Source organism: Nyctibius grandis, chromosome 4 (genome assembly GCF_013368605.1).
Source record: "Nyctibius grandis isolate bNycGra1 chromosome 4, bNycGra1.pri, whole genome shotgun sequence".
Taxonomy (NCBI): domain Eukaryota; kingdom Metazoa; phylum Chordata; class Aves; order Nyctibiiformes; family Nyctibiidae; genus Nyctibius; species Nyctibius grandis.
Window position 1 is genome coordinate 54,847,351 of NC_090661.1, and position 16,680 is coordinate 54,864,030.

The 16,680-nt window shown below is 38.1% G+C and overlaps 1 protein-coding gene across 2 annotated transcripts in view; it reads right to left on the reverse strand.

Annotated features, from left to right (window-relative positions):
• Nucleotides 1-16,680, reverse strand: part of RPS6KA5 (ribosomal protein S6 kinase A5) — an 89,205-nt gene that overhangs the window by 37,599 nt on the left and 34,926 nt on the right. The window lies entirely within an intron of this gene.

Below are 16,680 nucleotides of genomic sequence, written 5' to 3' on the forward strand. Positions count from 1 at the left end.
TAAAAGAAAAAAACCAGTATTGCATCATTTAAAATAATTTCTTATAATTAAATTTCAACATGAAAAACTCACACTGTAAATCACGAACAGGCATTTATAAACATTGAAAACACTCTGGGATGTGTTTGTAATGAGGTTTATAAAAACCCCAACTTCTAATCCACATAGATAAGTACTTGTATCTTTTAGCTCTTCCTTCCTTTTCAGTTTAGAAGTGGTCTACTGCTGAAATTCAATGCTGAACAGAGCCAAGGAGAGCAAATGATTATCACAAGCAGAGTTCTTGGCAAGAAATTAAGTAATAAATTGGAACTCAGCATTAGGTAGGAAAAAAAAAAAATTGAGCCACTGAGCATTTTCTTCATAATCAACACTGATTTGCCATTACATATACTTGTGTCATGTTCCAGAAGCCCTGTTGGAACCAGCTTATGACTGTTACAGGTGACCATTAAGAAAAAACACTCTGATACGAACTATTTATAGTTTCTTATTTAACCACAAAAAAAAAGCTCAAGAGGACTACAGCACTCCCCAGAACATTAATAAAGCCAACTGTCAGAAAGCAAAGCATTCTGACTCGAGTGAAAATTAACACAGATTTGCCTTCATAAGATGCTGTAGAAAGTCCTGACTTCAGACAGTTAAGAGTCAAATTCTGGATATGTCTTTGTTAGACACCTCCATTTATGTTGTTTTTTATTAAATTAAAAGCCCCGCCAACCACATCTAGCCATTACTTATGGAACAGTTTTTATAATATTCAGTTTCACTAGGAGCACTTATGTAAATTTGTCATTGCTAAATATGCCTCTTACAGGGAGTCACTAATAGCCTTTACCATTATGTATTACATATGGGTTTAAAACCATTTTCAAAGAATGTTACCCCCAATAACAGTTCCCTTTTTTGTCCCGTTCTGGGCTCCCCAGTACAAGAGAGACATGGACATATTGGACAGAGTCCAGCAACAGGCCACTAAGAAGATTAGGTACTGAAACATATGTTTCAGTTTCAATATGAGGAAAGGTTGAGAGAGCTGGGACTGTTCCACCTGGAGAAGGGAAGGCTCAGGGGCATCTCATCAATGTGTACAAACACCCAAAGGCAGGCTGCAAAGAAGAGGGAGCCAGGCTCTTTTTAGTGGTGCCCTGAAACACAGGAGGATCCCCCTGAACATCACGAAACACTTTTTTACTGTGAGGGTGACCGAGCACTGGCACAAGCTGCCAACAGAGGTGGTAGAGTCTTCCTCCTTGGAGATATTCAAAAGGCTTCTGGAGATGGTTGTGGGCAACTGGCTCTAGGTGACTGTGTCTGAGCAGGGGGGTTGGACCAGATGACCTCCAGAGGTCCCTTCTAACCTCAACCATTCTGTGAAAGTCACTGTAAGTTGTATTTCACCACCCATTTGTGAAACCACATTTCATTCAAAAATCAAGTATGCAGCCTCCCTCCCTTAAGATTTCAAAAACTACAACCAAACCCCATTTTGTATTTCTCCCCCAAATTTACATTTCATTCAACTTTACTACATGAATCCGAATTCCAGAATCCACATTATTAATACTTTCATGTTATGAGATGTAAGGCAAGAAAGCAAGTTATCAAACAACAACTGAACCTGGATTACCTACAGCTGAATTCTCACCTAACACGCACTCTTGCAAATACTTGAGCTTAAGAATTTTTTTCGTAACGCAGAATGCATGTTTTCTTCGCTCACTCACCATGCATGCCTTAAACATTGTGGTTCCCTCTTCCAAGTTGCAGAACAGCAAGCAATCAGACACTAATGGAAGGAAACAGAAGTGTGGCTAACCCATCTCTAATAACTCAGTATGATAATATTGACCTTGTCTTTGAAAGAGTGTCATTATATGCTTGTTCCCAATCAGCAGTGCTTCTATGTTTACAGATAATCTGGAGATAGTCTTCAGTCTTCCACACAACAGCTGGTTTTAATTTCTGGGTTGTTTTTTTTTTCTTTACAGCATCATTCCTGAATGTTTATGCAACAGCGTAGTTTTTAGTAAAGGTATACAAAGTTGATACCTCAAGCGGTAAGCTGCTTAAGAGTGCAACAACTTTTCAGGAAGCCACTGATAACAAACAGAATTTTCTTAGAGTTCTTGATTAGTGAACATACACAGGTTTGCCCTGACAGCCAGGCAGTCCACTTTGTTAAACCATCCCCCTGTTAAACTAGAGAACCAACTTACATTCCCTTAACGCTCATTCTTTGAGATGAGCTACACACTGACACTGTGGATGTACCTATATGTATAACTAGACTGTTTCTAATATATACTCTAGTACTACACATGGGGTAGACCTCTAACTTTTCGTACTCTGCTTATGGCAATACAAAAAAAAGATAGTGCGCTACCCTCTTCCTGAGTTCCTTGCAATCATTCTGACTGATCTGAGCATCCTACTGGAACGTAACTGCTTTAACTTGCTAGCGCACTTTCAATTCCATGTCTATATGATCCTGACAGCCTTTTCTCCAGATTATCTATTTTGGCATCCCATTTTCCTTTTTCTTCAACAAAAAAGAAGAGGCACAATTTGCCTTCCACCCAGGAAATGTTGTCAGCACCTAGCCACCAAGCAGCTTCAGGACTGAGAATTAGAATTCTGTGACTGTCCAAGATAGAGAGGTGTAACGTGGATTAGTATTTGTCCTGGAAGACAGTCACTTCATCAAAGAAAAAAACTTCAGAGCGGTATCTTCTTTGCTAAGATGATGTACCCTGACCTTGGCAGGTTGACCACAATTACACCATTTCCAGAGATCAAAAAACCTAGCTCCAGAATTCAATCAAAAGTGCTGACAGAAGGATAGAGATCTTGCACCATCACGCTCATGATGATCTTGTGGTATCATCACTTGGCCCTGCTTTATAACCAAGGAATGCTAGGCAGGCATTTGAAACTACCTGAAGTTGTAGAAAGCATATGTACAAACTTTTCTCCTCAAAGACAGAGAGGACTTATGCCTTCAGAGTTCTCTAATGAGCTCCCTCATCAAGTAAAAATGTACATTAACAGTGGCAAAAAAAGCAAAAGGACAAAACTCCGTTTCTCTGCAGACCAATCAAACTCACCACTTCTACAGGAAAAGCCTGATTGACAGAGAAACAGTCACTACTACAATACAAAGATGTGCCCTTGAGAGTACACATCCTAGTCTACAGCAATGCAAATTCAGTTTAGCAACATACGCAATGGTAGCTCACACAGTTAAGTCTTGTCACTGTTCAACAGGTCATAACAGGGTATGTGGGACAAGAACTGTAATTCCAAAGTGAACCACAGGAATTAGATGAGACTTCAGGAGAGCCAAGGAATCACATGAACAACATGTTTCTCAAAGACTCATCTCTACTGGGCCAAACTGCCTTTTGTCAGCCAGCTATTTGGACAGAGGACTACTCCGTTATGTCTGATTTAAGAAGTTACTGCGCCGGAAGGATGGTGTTTCCAGTGCCACAAAAAAACTCACACAGCTCAGATGCACTGAAAAGGACTGATTCAATGTCCTAACACATCCAAAAGAGCATGGGAACTGGGAAAAGAAATAGAGACAACCGATTCAGGACAGGTGTTTCCCAACACCTGTGGGGTGAAGGCCTACATTATTTTATCACATGCACCTGAAGATCTGCATCTGAGAAACAAACTCTGTTTTAATACTTGGCTGAAGACATCTTCAGCTAGGAGGGCACAGGTAGAAAACTGTCTGAATGTCAGGGCCAAACTAGTATTTGTAAAGAAAAAAAGTCTTCTGAGAGCAGAGGACAAGATCCTAAGGGACTGTGACACAGTATTATAACTCTTCAATAAGCAGAGAACATCATCAGTTCAGGGACTCAAAAAAAAAAAAAATCAAGTTAACCATACCCTCTGGAAACCAAGATCTGCATAATTGGAACGTTATTGTCATGCTTACTCATAGCATGGCAGACAGAGCATCCAAGTCAGCCTGAAGGAAAGTATAGGTAACATCTTTTGGTGCTCCAAAGCAGTCCCAGAGAGAAAGAAGATGACCCACACTGAAAGGTTCAACACTTAAGCAGACAAAGGCTGATGTGTTGAGTACCTCCTGAGTCAATGGTGTCATCAGTATGTTGCTGCTGAGTACTAAAGAAAATAAGATTTCTGTTTAGACTTCTGCAGGTAACTAGAAGTTGTATCAAGAGAAACATACAGTCTGTACAAACGTTAGGCACAAAATGCACCCATCTGTTGCCAAATTGGCTGTTTGTACAAGAGACAGACCGAGTAAACTGGAGCATGCCATTTGACCATTGGCAAAATGGGAGCAAAAACAAAGGAAAAAGATCAAACAAAGCCTTAAGAACCCACAAGATTTTTGTTTCAGAGGTCATGGGAACAAAACAAGCACACATAAAAGCAAAGCACCCAAACATAAACATGAAAGAATACTATAGAGGTGTGAATGCTGGAAAGGGTGAGTTGAGATATAGCTAGCTAACAGAATACTAACATAGGTAAAACAAAACACAACAAAAAACCACACCTGCAAGGAATAACCAGATGCTCTATCTAGAGTATCTGGCTCAGAATACTGAGGCGTATTCCAAGTATGCTGTTCTATTCGTGTGCACCAAGCCTAAGGGCACCTATCTGCCATACAAATACTGCTTTGGTAGAATGCTTCAGAGCTTGAGCATTTGTGATTTTATCTCTGAAGTGTGAACGCAGACATGGAAAGCACTCAAGTGTCTTAAGACAGTCGTTCTGCCATTTGAAGACGTATTATTTAATGTTTAAATATATGGCCTTTGAAGTACTACTTTGACTTGACAAAATGCATCCAAACAACACGTGCCCAACAGACACCCAACAGACATTTGGGTCCTACAGTCCTACGGCTTGTTTTATTTACAACAGCCTTTGTGTGGACATATTTTAGCCAGAGGATTAGCCAAGTATTCACTGAAGCCATTCTTTTCAGCATTCACAATTAGGACCCACTTCTACAACGATGTGAAAGGTCACTTTTGAAACAGAACAGACTGCTTCTGTTCTCCAGCTAGTTAATGCACAAATACTTTGTTCTTAACTGAGCTGGACTACTATCCTGAACATCAGATATGACACAATCTGAAACCATACTACTATCATATTGCTTCGAACCATGAAACTTGACTCCTTAAATGAATTTTGCAACTTTAAAAAAAAAATAACAACAAAACCCAAAGCTACTCTTCTCTAAATGTTCTTTAATAGTGTATGTGTTCTCTAATAGGAATTCCTTGATAACAGAAGCAATGGTAGGATATGGTCAAAAGGCTTGGTTAAACCCTAGAGTACATCATTTCTAGTGTAAGAATTTAAAGAAATGGAAACTACACAATATTAGGGAAAGGGCACTTCTCAGATATTAAAATGGCTTGGACTTTAATTTCCTTGCACTCTGTATTCATGCAAAATGTTCTAGGAACATAATCAAATAGCTTAAGAATCACTCCTTTAGTGTATTCAGTATTAAACAATTACAACAAAACCAAAACCTAGAAATACGAAGTGCTGTTGGGCCAAAGAACACAAAGACAACCTCTAGAGCTGGAGAGTCTGAGTTGCAGTCTCTGATGGCATTTATTTCACCTGTCAGCAACAACTCTGCGACTGAGTAGCACCTAGTGACACAGAGCGAGAGGGTGCAATGGAACAGAAGGGAACCAGGTAGCCAGACAGAAGCTCACTGAAGGCATTCAGGACTGATCTCAGGACTGACTTTTCACAAGTCCACTGAAAAATTCTCCAACCCAGACAAGAATTATTTAATGGTTCTTGTCACATTTTTGTTAGAGAAGTAATAGAATTACTAAGCATGTTGTGGCTGGGTTCTTCCACAGATTTCAGCAACATACTTATGAGATTCCTATGCTTGTCCATACTTGTTAACTGGCAAATTAAATTGCTTCAGTCACTTAATCTGAGCTCATTATTATAAAGGTTTCAAAATGTTACAACCTAACAAGACAAGAGGAATGCTTAACTGTTGTACTCTGAAATCGCAGAGCAAGTTTAAACAAGGTGTTTAATCTAATACAGACATGATCTTTCTACTTAAAGTCAAGGACAATTCCTCCTAATTGCATGGGTAGTAAAATTCTCCATACTAAATTTCAGATCAGGTATATAGATTAAAAAAATCAAACTGATAAAAATCATAGTTCAGCTAAAATTCCACAGAGCTTGGGTCTTCTCTTTAAGCAATCACCTAACAGGTTATACTTCATGTGAATGTGTATACCATGTAAATCATGTGAGCTATGACTGTTTCCAATTTCTATAAAATACTTGGGGCTGCAAATAAAATCCACCACTCCTCCATGAAAATGTATCTGACCTACAATAAACTGGAAGCAGTCTGCATGTAATATATATGACAAAAAGAAAGCCAGTCTCCAGAAGATTTACATTTTCAAAACAACCTTTTGGAACTGGTAAAGTTATTATCAACATAAAGACCTTGCTCTGAATTCTATTTAGTGAATAAACATTCTAGCACATGAAAATCTGTAATCTGAGTTGTTATTCATAAGCATTTACAACCCAAGTCTTCCGTTCTGGTGGAGGGTAAGTCTTCTTATATTACCAGGTACACGTCACATGGTAATTTCTTGGGAGATAAAGATGTCAAAAGAAGAGGTCTTTGCACAGGATAAGACTCACAACTGGGGAAGGGATCACATGGAATAGAAATGAATGGCAGATGTCAAAATTTCTTTGACACCATAGTATCATAATTCTTGCACAAGATGGTGCATTTCCAACTTATGTCCTAGAGTAAATAAGACCTGCAGGCATGCAATGCGTTTGCTCTCAAGAAGTTCAGCCAAGATGACTGCTTGCTGGATACCGCAAACTACAAGGAGAAGAAACACAGAGAGTACACCTTCACCCTTGAAGTCATTAATGTTTCCTAGGTACATCAACCAATCTCTAATGAAGGAAACCAGAGGCAGTTGATCTCTCCTGCAATGAGAGATCAATGTAGAGACTGGGAGACAAGAAGCTGTAGTCCAGCCTTACAGAAAGGGATTTGGGGGTTTCGCTTGATGGTAAGCTCAGTATGAGTCATCAGTGTGCTCGGGTTGAAAAAAGGGACCAACTGTATCCTGGGTGCATTAAGCACATTATAGCTAACAAGTCCACTATACGCATCATTGGTGCAGCCTCACCTTGAGTACTGTGTGCAGTTTTAGGCTCCACTATATAAGGATATAAAAACATTAGAATGCGCCCAAAGGAGGGCAACTAAGATGGTGAAAGGACTAGAGGGCATGACTTCTGAGGAGCAGATAAGGACACTAGGTTTGTTCAGCTAAGAGCAAAGGAGATGGAGAGGTAACCTTATTGCTGTCTACCATGTTCTCATTCTGGGGAGTGGTGAGGGAGGTGCTCATCTCTTCTCTCTGGTGTCCGGTGAGAAGCAGCAAGGGAATGGCTTCAAGCTGCATGAGGATGTTCAGATTGGATATTAGGAAAAATATTCTTTACTGAGAGGGTGGTCAAGCACTAGAACAAGCTCCTTGGGGAAGTGGTCATGGCCCCAGATCATCTTAGATATATGGTTTAACTTTTAGGTGGCCCTCCGTGGAGTCAGGAGTTGGACTCAATGATCCATGCGGGCCCCTTACAGCTCAGGATATTCTACAATTCTATGATTCAATGAGACCAGAACACAGCATGTTTCAATTGTGCCAGGAAACGTTTCCCTTATGTACAAAAAATCTTTAGGTATCCAGAATGCTTTACAAGTTTTTACAAAACTAAGAAAGGGCACTTAATACAGCAGATTCTTCAAGATTTGGCCTGGCCAGGTATTTCTGGTATCTGCAGAAAGACTACTGCGAATTGTGTGGGATACCATCACAGACTGCAAGGTTATACTGGATAAATCCAGAACTGCTTGCGAAGTTCCTCAAGTGACTGTTTCCTTTTGTGGTATGATTATCAATATACTAACTGTACTTAAGAAAAATTCTTAAGTAGTGCTTCATACAAATTCTGAACAGTAAACCCACAGAACAATTTCTAAGACTTCTCATATGCTGGTCTTAACTTTGTGTGGCGAAGCTGCTCTTTCTTTTGCATCAGCTACAGGAGTCCAGAAGAAGGAAAGTCAGTCTGCTCAAAAGACATACAATAGATTGTATCACTCTGTTTTGAAGGTTCAGTGGTGGCAACTCACATCCCTAGTATGCTCTCATGAAGGCTTTAGTGAAAAAATTGCTTGGGAGAGCAATGCTGTCCCAAAAGATACCAAGTATCTAACTTTGTTTGGAGTATTTAACAGCTCCTAGCGCTAATTTAAATTGAACATGCAAAAGTCCCAACACTCTTTGCAAAATACTTGTAACTGATACCTGGCTAGGACTGTGACGCTTCACCCAGTGACGAACAAGTCATCCCAAATTAAACCTGCATTTTATACTTCCACAGAAGGTGTCTCTCAATAGGGTAAGGCAGAAAAGCAGACTCCAGTTCAGAACTAGAAATGTCAGCAAGAGGTAATAGTACTGGAAACGTGCTAAGTAGGCAGTGAATCCTCTTGAAGAATAACGTTAATGTGTTTTTGTGAGGTTCCTGCAATCTCTTAGTGTGCACATTCATTAGTACCTATAGAAAAGGAATAGCTTCAGCCACGATAGTACGGCAAATGACCCTTCTATTTTATGGCTTTACCAATTTCTTAGTTAACAAGGAAGACCATTTTAAACAACAGACACTAAACTGTCCCTTCTAATAATTTTAGTTTATTCAATGCATATGTGGAAATTGACAGAAGCATCATTAATTTTACTAATTTTATGAGGTCATTGAAGAAAAAAGTAATTAGTTGAGACATAATGCAAATTCAGACCACAAAGGCTAGAAAGGATATATTATGCTAATGCATTCAGGAGTAAGACTCTGACTTCAGTACAGGTACGGGCCCACCTAAAGAGTTTCACAGGTTATCAAATGAAATAATTTTCTTGTCCTTTCAACAGCAACATATAATCCATTTCTTAATCTCCTCAAATGCCCAAAGTGGCAGATCATTTCTAGGTATGAACAGATGCCAGTATTTGTACTGTGCTAGAGAATTCTCACTGTTGCTTTTCCTTTGACTAACCCAGAGAAATATGGAGTAAAACTACCTTCCTTAACTGCTTATACGTCTAAACAAATGTTTCAAGTCCAAAGTTGTCTTTCTTCCTTTGTTAATGGAGCTTCAAAATCAAAGTTAACTTCCAGGTTACATTAATTAAACCCTCTCTGGGCTCTATCACTAGTGTAGCAAATAACATCAACCAGAAACAGAAAAAAATATAGTGGAATTTCTAGAATACAAGGGACAGTATCATTATTGTTGCTATTTTGTACAGCTGTGAGTGGATGTAATTAGAGTTCTGAAAACCTTAACTTAGATTTTGGCTACAAGCATAAATAGTGAAATCTTTCCTAGGATAACCATGTCAGGGCCCTCAGCTTATCAACAGGCTCTGCAACCTCCTTCCCCAGTCCTAGCGGTTAAGGTATCTGTGGTCAAGACCAACACTGACACAATGCAGCTGAGGAACCTGTGTGGAACCTTGTCAGGCACCTAGTCCACCTTCAGCCGGGAGCTGAAGTTCAGGCTCCCATTCTTGATCCTTGTGTCAGCTGCACTGCAGGTATGCCTGTACTTGGCTGTGCATCTCACTGACGCTGATCCACCAGCTTCAAATCCTGGCTTGACCTCAAGTCTCCCTCTTCACAACAAGCTTGTCTGACAACCGCTGGACTGTTGTCTGAGCCTGTCTTACTGCCCCTAGAGTTGCTCTGATCTTCTTGTTTGGCAACTGTGGGATTGCACCACTGGTCAGTGAGCATACTGATCCATGCCTGCCTTGCTGTCACCCTTAGCTCCCAGCTTGCAGTAACACAGGGAGCAGCCTCCCCATTCTGCTGCTCCCTGACAAACTAGTCAAGAACCACAGTTCCTCTAGAAACAGATTGTAAGACTAAAGAAATTAAGCTGTTGAAGAGTTCAGCAATATCACACAGAGTATGTCCTACATCAGCTACCAGCCAGCTGTCTATAAGTTACTGATTAAGTGAGCCATTAGAGTTCCCTTGGTAAGTTCAACAAGAAAACCAGGACCACAGGACACTTCATAAATGGAAATTCATTTGCAATGCTGTAGAGGCCACATAGCAGAGGTACTACTAACAAGCTGACCTGCTGAACGGATTTTGCATTTCAGGAAAATCACAAGTAAAGAATGAAAAGCCTAAATTCCATGCAGAAACAGGCCTCGTACCTTCAGTGAACCTTAGAGGTCATCAGATCTGAAAGTGATTTTATTGATATTTACATCAAAAATAAAAATGCATCACGAAATAAACTTGTTTCCATAGAACTCAGATATGTAACATTCTTCGCCATCATTTTAATTGTCCAGAGCAACAATAATTATAGTCTCAATTTACAAAGGCATATGAAAATTGACAGAAAAGCCTTCTCATGGTTCAAAGACATGATGTAGATTTAAAATTAAAAACAAAAATCCTGTTCCAAAGTGCACGACTGACTGGGGTTTTTTTTTGGTTTTTTGTTTTGTTTTGTTTTTTGTTAATTTTAATTCTTTTGGGAGCCTTTTTGGTCATAATACTCAGACATAACACTAGGTAATTAAGCTGTCCATATCAGAAAGAGTACAGCTTCACTCAAAAGATCTCTCAGCTGTAGACTGTTGCTTCTGTACCTGTAACTTCTATTCAGGACCAAAACTATGATCTCCGTAGGAGACAGAGGAGGGAGAATAAAGACAGGAAAAAAGTTTAGTGGTACACTAGTTAGACTGCTCTGTTGCATCCAACAAAATCATAATGAACATTGTACTACAAAAGCAAAGGTTTAGACTAGACCAAGAACGGTTGCAAAACAGCAGATCAAAGGTCTTGAAGTGTCATCTCACGAATAATTAATAAAAAAAATTATAAGGTCATCTGAAATTAATTAAAAATCCTATCCTGGTGGCTGTTCCTACTTGAAGAAGCCAGGTAAGTCAAAATACCATGTTGGTTACTACACCTCATGCCAGAGCTAGACACGTTCATGATTTCTGCTTCCAAAACAGACATGGAATCAGGATACTCAATTTTTCAAGCAAGAATGAGATTTGCATGCCAGCAGCTGCCATCAGAACAGGCACTCAAAAGGGAGATCAAGAACAGCTAAACCTGGTACTGCATGCCAGCCAAGAAACACATGACCACTACAGCTGTGGCCCCAAAACATAACTCAATGCAAGGCTAAGACCTCATTTAATGTAGAGTGGAGGTTCAAGAAACCTTTTTCACAGATTTACACAACAGCTATATTTGCTTTTGCAGTGCAATGCAATTGCAATTCTGCAATGAATTCTTTAAAGTAGTTCCTGATAATGGATTTGTAAAGCAAATAACTAAGAGAAAACAAAAGTCTCAGTTCTGCAGGCAAAAAAAAAATCAGAACAGCACATTATTGTGTGGGAGGAATGCAAGCATGTACCACTGTCATCCCGGATGAACATTTTGTACTAGGTTCTTCTCAAAATTCCAGTTTTTGGAAGACTTGTTTTCTAAAGCATCATCTTTTGAGAACAGAGAAGTAACTACCAAAAGACAGAAAAATGGTATACAAAGCAAAATGTGAAAAAATCCTTCCTTCAAACAGAGGCAAAATTATAAGGTATAGGAGTACTGATTCTGTGAAGAATTCTACAGCTGCCACTGCAAGCCTTCAAAAATTTATTTTTAAAAAAGAGAATGTAAAGGAAAAATGCATAGGAGATGCCAAATAAACATTTACAGAAACAGGGAGCACCAGATGTAAAAGGTAGAGGAGTAGGAGCAGACAATTTTGCTCAAATGCAATCCATCTACTTCTAAATTAACTTTCATGTGGCCATGAATCTCTGGTCATGTAAGTTTCACACCTGGTTGCCCAGGTTTCATCCAAGTTTAAGTATTTGCAGTAAATCAAGAGGTAAAAAAAAAACCTATGAGAAAAAAGATTAATGAGGATGGCAACATTTGCCCTCAAAAAGTTACTTTTTTCTCCCCCTTGGGAAACAGAAACAGAGTTTTCCAGAGTTGACTAGCAACATATTATTCTAGATAGAAGATACCAGGCTATTTAACACACAGATCAGTATTTCTCCCCAAAATGTGATTTTTAAGTGGAATATTACAATAAGAAAACAGTATCCTTAGAGCAGTCACTGTAAGAAATCATGATCTGTCTTGCAAAAATTCTTAATAGCACTTGGAGATTTTGGCATCAGAATCTGGACAGAATGTATTTTGTGCTTCTGCACTACTGCTCCACGTTGGGAAAGCACAATCATCTTTGTGATAAGCATCAAAAAAGGGATACCTCTTGGGCTAAGGCACAAACGGTCATCTGATCATTGATGACCTGGTTTTGCAATTAAGTAAGCCCAGTTCAGTTATGTGCCTTTAGAGTGTTTGGTATGGTCTCAATATTCAATTTCAGGACATTTAAAATATCAACAGAAGTACCCTAATTAAAGCAAAAAGTTTTTGCTATTGTTTAATTTCCTTTTTCAAAATAAGGGAAATAATGACTAATTGTCCAGACAGATCTATAACCAACGTTAACTTCTGTGGACTAACTTCACTATTCAGTTTACTCTTTCTTACTTTTTCTTCTTTGCAGAAATGTAAATCTACTCCATATATGTGTGCTATGTCTACATCACTGAACAATTGTTTAACTAATACGCAAGTAGATATAGAAGTCATCTGCAGTATGGATTATTCTAACTCATCTTCCCAAGAGAATGCTCAATGTTCAGAGGACACACTATCAAATTTCAACGATCAGACATTATCACTTTATTTAGACAATTATAAAGGGTTTTTTAAAGTTAAATACACATCTAATCTACCAGGTCAGTCAAGTATGGCGACAGTTCATACCGCATTAAACAAGAGTCAAGTTGTACTCACTTCCCTCTGTTCTGGACTACCTTTAAACTGCTCTAAGAATTGTACGAATCTCCTCCTACTTCATCTACCGAAATCCACAGTGGAGTAACCACTTTTTTATCATTTTTCCTTTAAAGAAATTTCCTTTAATATCTTTTAAATTACAAACTAATTTCTCTCCAGAACAAAACATTCACTCAGCTGGCTAATAAACGAAAACAACAATTCAACAGTGAAAAGCATCTGACAGTTATAACTAAATCTGCAACTCCAATCAAGAGATTTTCAGATGGGAAAACAATAACGTATCTGAACTATTCATTCTATACATCAGACAGAAGCACACAGATATCCATCCAACTGACTTAGATTACAATTCAATCATCCCTCATACAGAATATCTACTCTTATATTATTTATTACTAAGGCATTTGTATGCTCTCAGATACATTGTTTGAAGACTGACAACATTCACTATTTACTACATGGGTTTTTTACACTTCATTAAGCAAACACAAAAACTTCAAAACAAACTTAAGCTAATGCAGAAAATGTGTACCAATACAGAAGAACTGAACATTTCACTATACTCTGGAAGAAAGTGTACTTTATGGGATGTCATTAACAAGAAAAATGTTAATTGGTATGCATGGTCCAATAGAATAGATTACTACTACAATAATTCAATGAAATGTGTTTAGATTGGTTTTTTAAGATGTAAAGATCTCCATATATACTAAAGTATGTTTTTAGTGTAGTTACAGAACTAAAGGAAATGGGGGTGGGGGGGGGGGGGGAAGATTTTAAAAGAGAAGTAGTACTTTTAACAATAAACATTAAAATGAAGACCAGACCTGATGACTAGGTTAAACTGACATTAACCAAATCAAAACAATTCCAGCATACAAGTAGAGCTATTAACGAGATAAAAAGATAAAAATATGCCTAACCCACAAATCCAGAAGATAAAGATACTACCCAAGAATTAAGATCGGGAAAAAAAAACACCCTAACTTAGGGGTTTGTTGTTTGTTTTTTTTTTTTAAAAGGTAAACGAAATGCAAGACTCGTGAAAAAAAATAGCAACATCGAAGTAATTGCACTTACGCAATAAACAAAACAGTGTTGTAGAAGTTTCAATACAAAGTCTGTCAGTCCTATCAACTCCCTGCGACCCCGTTAATAATTTATGTTAATGCCATGTGCAAATACATCCTACATCCCAGTTAGACAGGAACTCAACTGAGATGCATGAAAGCATCAGGATAAAAAGTGTCTTTTTTACCCCATTTTTCTTTGAAATTCAGTTGAGAGCTAAAAATCAGAAAGACTAGCCTTAAATTCATTACGGGGCTAAGAAGGCAAATGCCATGAAACTTAATACTAAAAAGGTACTATTCATTTCCATCTCAATCTCTTGCCTAATCCCATTCTATTGTTAGGCTAGTCAAACTGTAGGTCTTCATGAGTTATTAAAAAAAAATTGAATATCAGAAGTCATTTCATACCTAAATACCTTGTGATACTGACCTATCCTATGTGAAAATTCATTTTTTTTATTCAAATACTTTATTCCAGTCAGGTCATTTCTTCTTTTTGCATGTAAATACAAGCATACAGACTTCATTTTAAAGATAAAACAAAGGCAAAACCAGACTGCCATTTCACTTTTGTACAAGACAAATTTCGGTTTTTAGCAAAACAGTAGTATAAAATGCTTTAGAGCTCTTAAAACTGCACTGCTTTCAGCTTGGATTTGTAATCCTTGCATGTTATAAGCACTTTCATGTAATAATTGTAAAACAAAGAGGATTCTTGACAATGTGCTCTTCACACTCATGTTTCAGTAGCTGCATGGCAGAAATCAATAGGTTCCTGTTTTCCCAGAAGTCACATGCATTTGCTTCCTTTCATTCAAACAAGCGCTTAGGAAAAGCGGCTTCCCATCTCTTTGTTGTTGAATAGTCAATTAATCTGCTATAGTTACTACAGTCAAGAAACAGTACACTTTTTACTATAAAAGAACTTCTGTTAAGATTCTATAGTTGCTCAGGTATCTGGAAATATTTAATGTTTCAGAAAATACAATCCAAAGATTGTGGTTACTAGAATAAATTCCACTTGTAAAAGTATACTTTTTAAATGGCAAAATTCTTGCAAGAAGCGGGTGGGCCAGGGAAGAAGTGTGAAAAAAAAGGGGAGAAAAGAAAGCATACTGCTCTAAATTGCAAATGCTACACTCTTATCTGACTTACGCAGTTGTCTAATCTTATTTAAAAGTGCTACCCAATGAGCATGAAAACAGATATAAAGCTACGCAGTTATACAGACAAATTTTACCTCTTGCAAGTACGTTGGTTCAGAATTGTAAATTAAGTATTTTCTGTAATGTGAAATGTAAGTGTTCTAGTAGTAGCTGAATTGTCTACTGATAATACAACGACATGTCAATTTCTATGTGTAAATGGGTCATTCTAATCATCCTCAGGTTCAGCAGCTAAACTACAATACATGAAAAGTGCAGTCAAGTGCAGACAATTTCTTAGATTTTGAAAGCAAACAATACAATCACAATTATTTTTTTCCTTAAAAGGAACCCTAGAAATGTTGAGATTTTTTTGATATGAAGACAAATATGAAGTGTGAAGGAGAATATGAGAAAAAAAACATGGTTAAATGAAGAGATTTCTGAGGTATACTGAAAACAGAATGGATTAGAGTCAGAAGAACCAACATTAAATGACCAAGCAGCAAGACTGCTTTATTTAAAGACTGCAGAAAGAGGAATCTTATTGAGAGTGTGGGAAAAGCAGAGAGGCATCTCTGATGCTTATCGAAGTCCTCCCCTTTCCTTGCACTGCTTGTAAATGACATCCCGAAGGTGAGCACAGATGAGAGGTATGTTTCCTAAAACCATCTGTTATGAGACTTAAAGATCCTGATTCATTATGAAACTTTTATCACAGGAAAGGTTTCTGCTTCATTCAACTTTGGCTCAAAGTCTGGAGGACTGCTCCTTTTCTGTCCCTTCGGTGAAGTAATACCATTCCATGTACTTTACTTCGCCTCTCGTGCCCAGCACAGCTTCTTTCACAACTCTAAGCAGGTCCTACTCTCCCCAGCCACACCTTTTGCTATCATTCTTTCCTGCTGAAAACTGCAACTCTCTGTACTTCCTCTCTTGCACTGGTCTGGCAATCTGCTGCTAATCCCTTGTCATGCCAGTTGAACCTCCTCTGGGTTTCACGCTGTAATTTAAAAGGAATATACTGACATAATCTGTACTATTTCCTTGCTTCAGAAAGTAACATTTCATATCTCTTAAAATGGTACCTCACAAATCCTACCAGACTCCATTTGAAATGCAAATATTCTAGAGGAAACTACCAGATATCTATTTTTAGAAAACCCCTCTGCGACTTCTAACAAAGACTTAGATCTGCAGTCCTGGATTTCAACATCTCTGATACCTAAAGTGAAAGCCAAAAAATAGCTATTTTAAAATTCTCTCAGAAGTAAAATCCTGCACAATTTTGACTCTCTGAAATCTAAAAAGCATATGTGGAGATAAAACTGTACCTTACAAATAATTAACAACTAGCGTCAACAATCAGAGATCACTATGTTAGGTACTATGCACGTATTTAATCAGAGATAAGCTTTTATCTTAAAAGC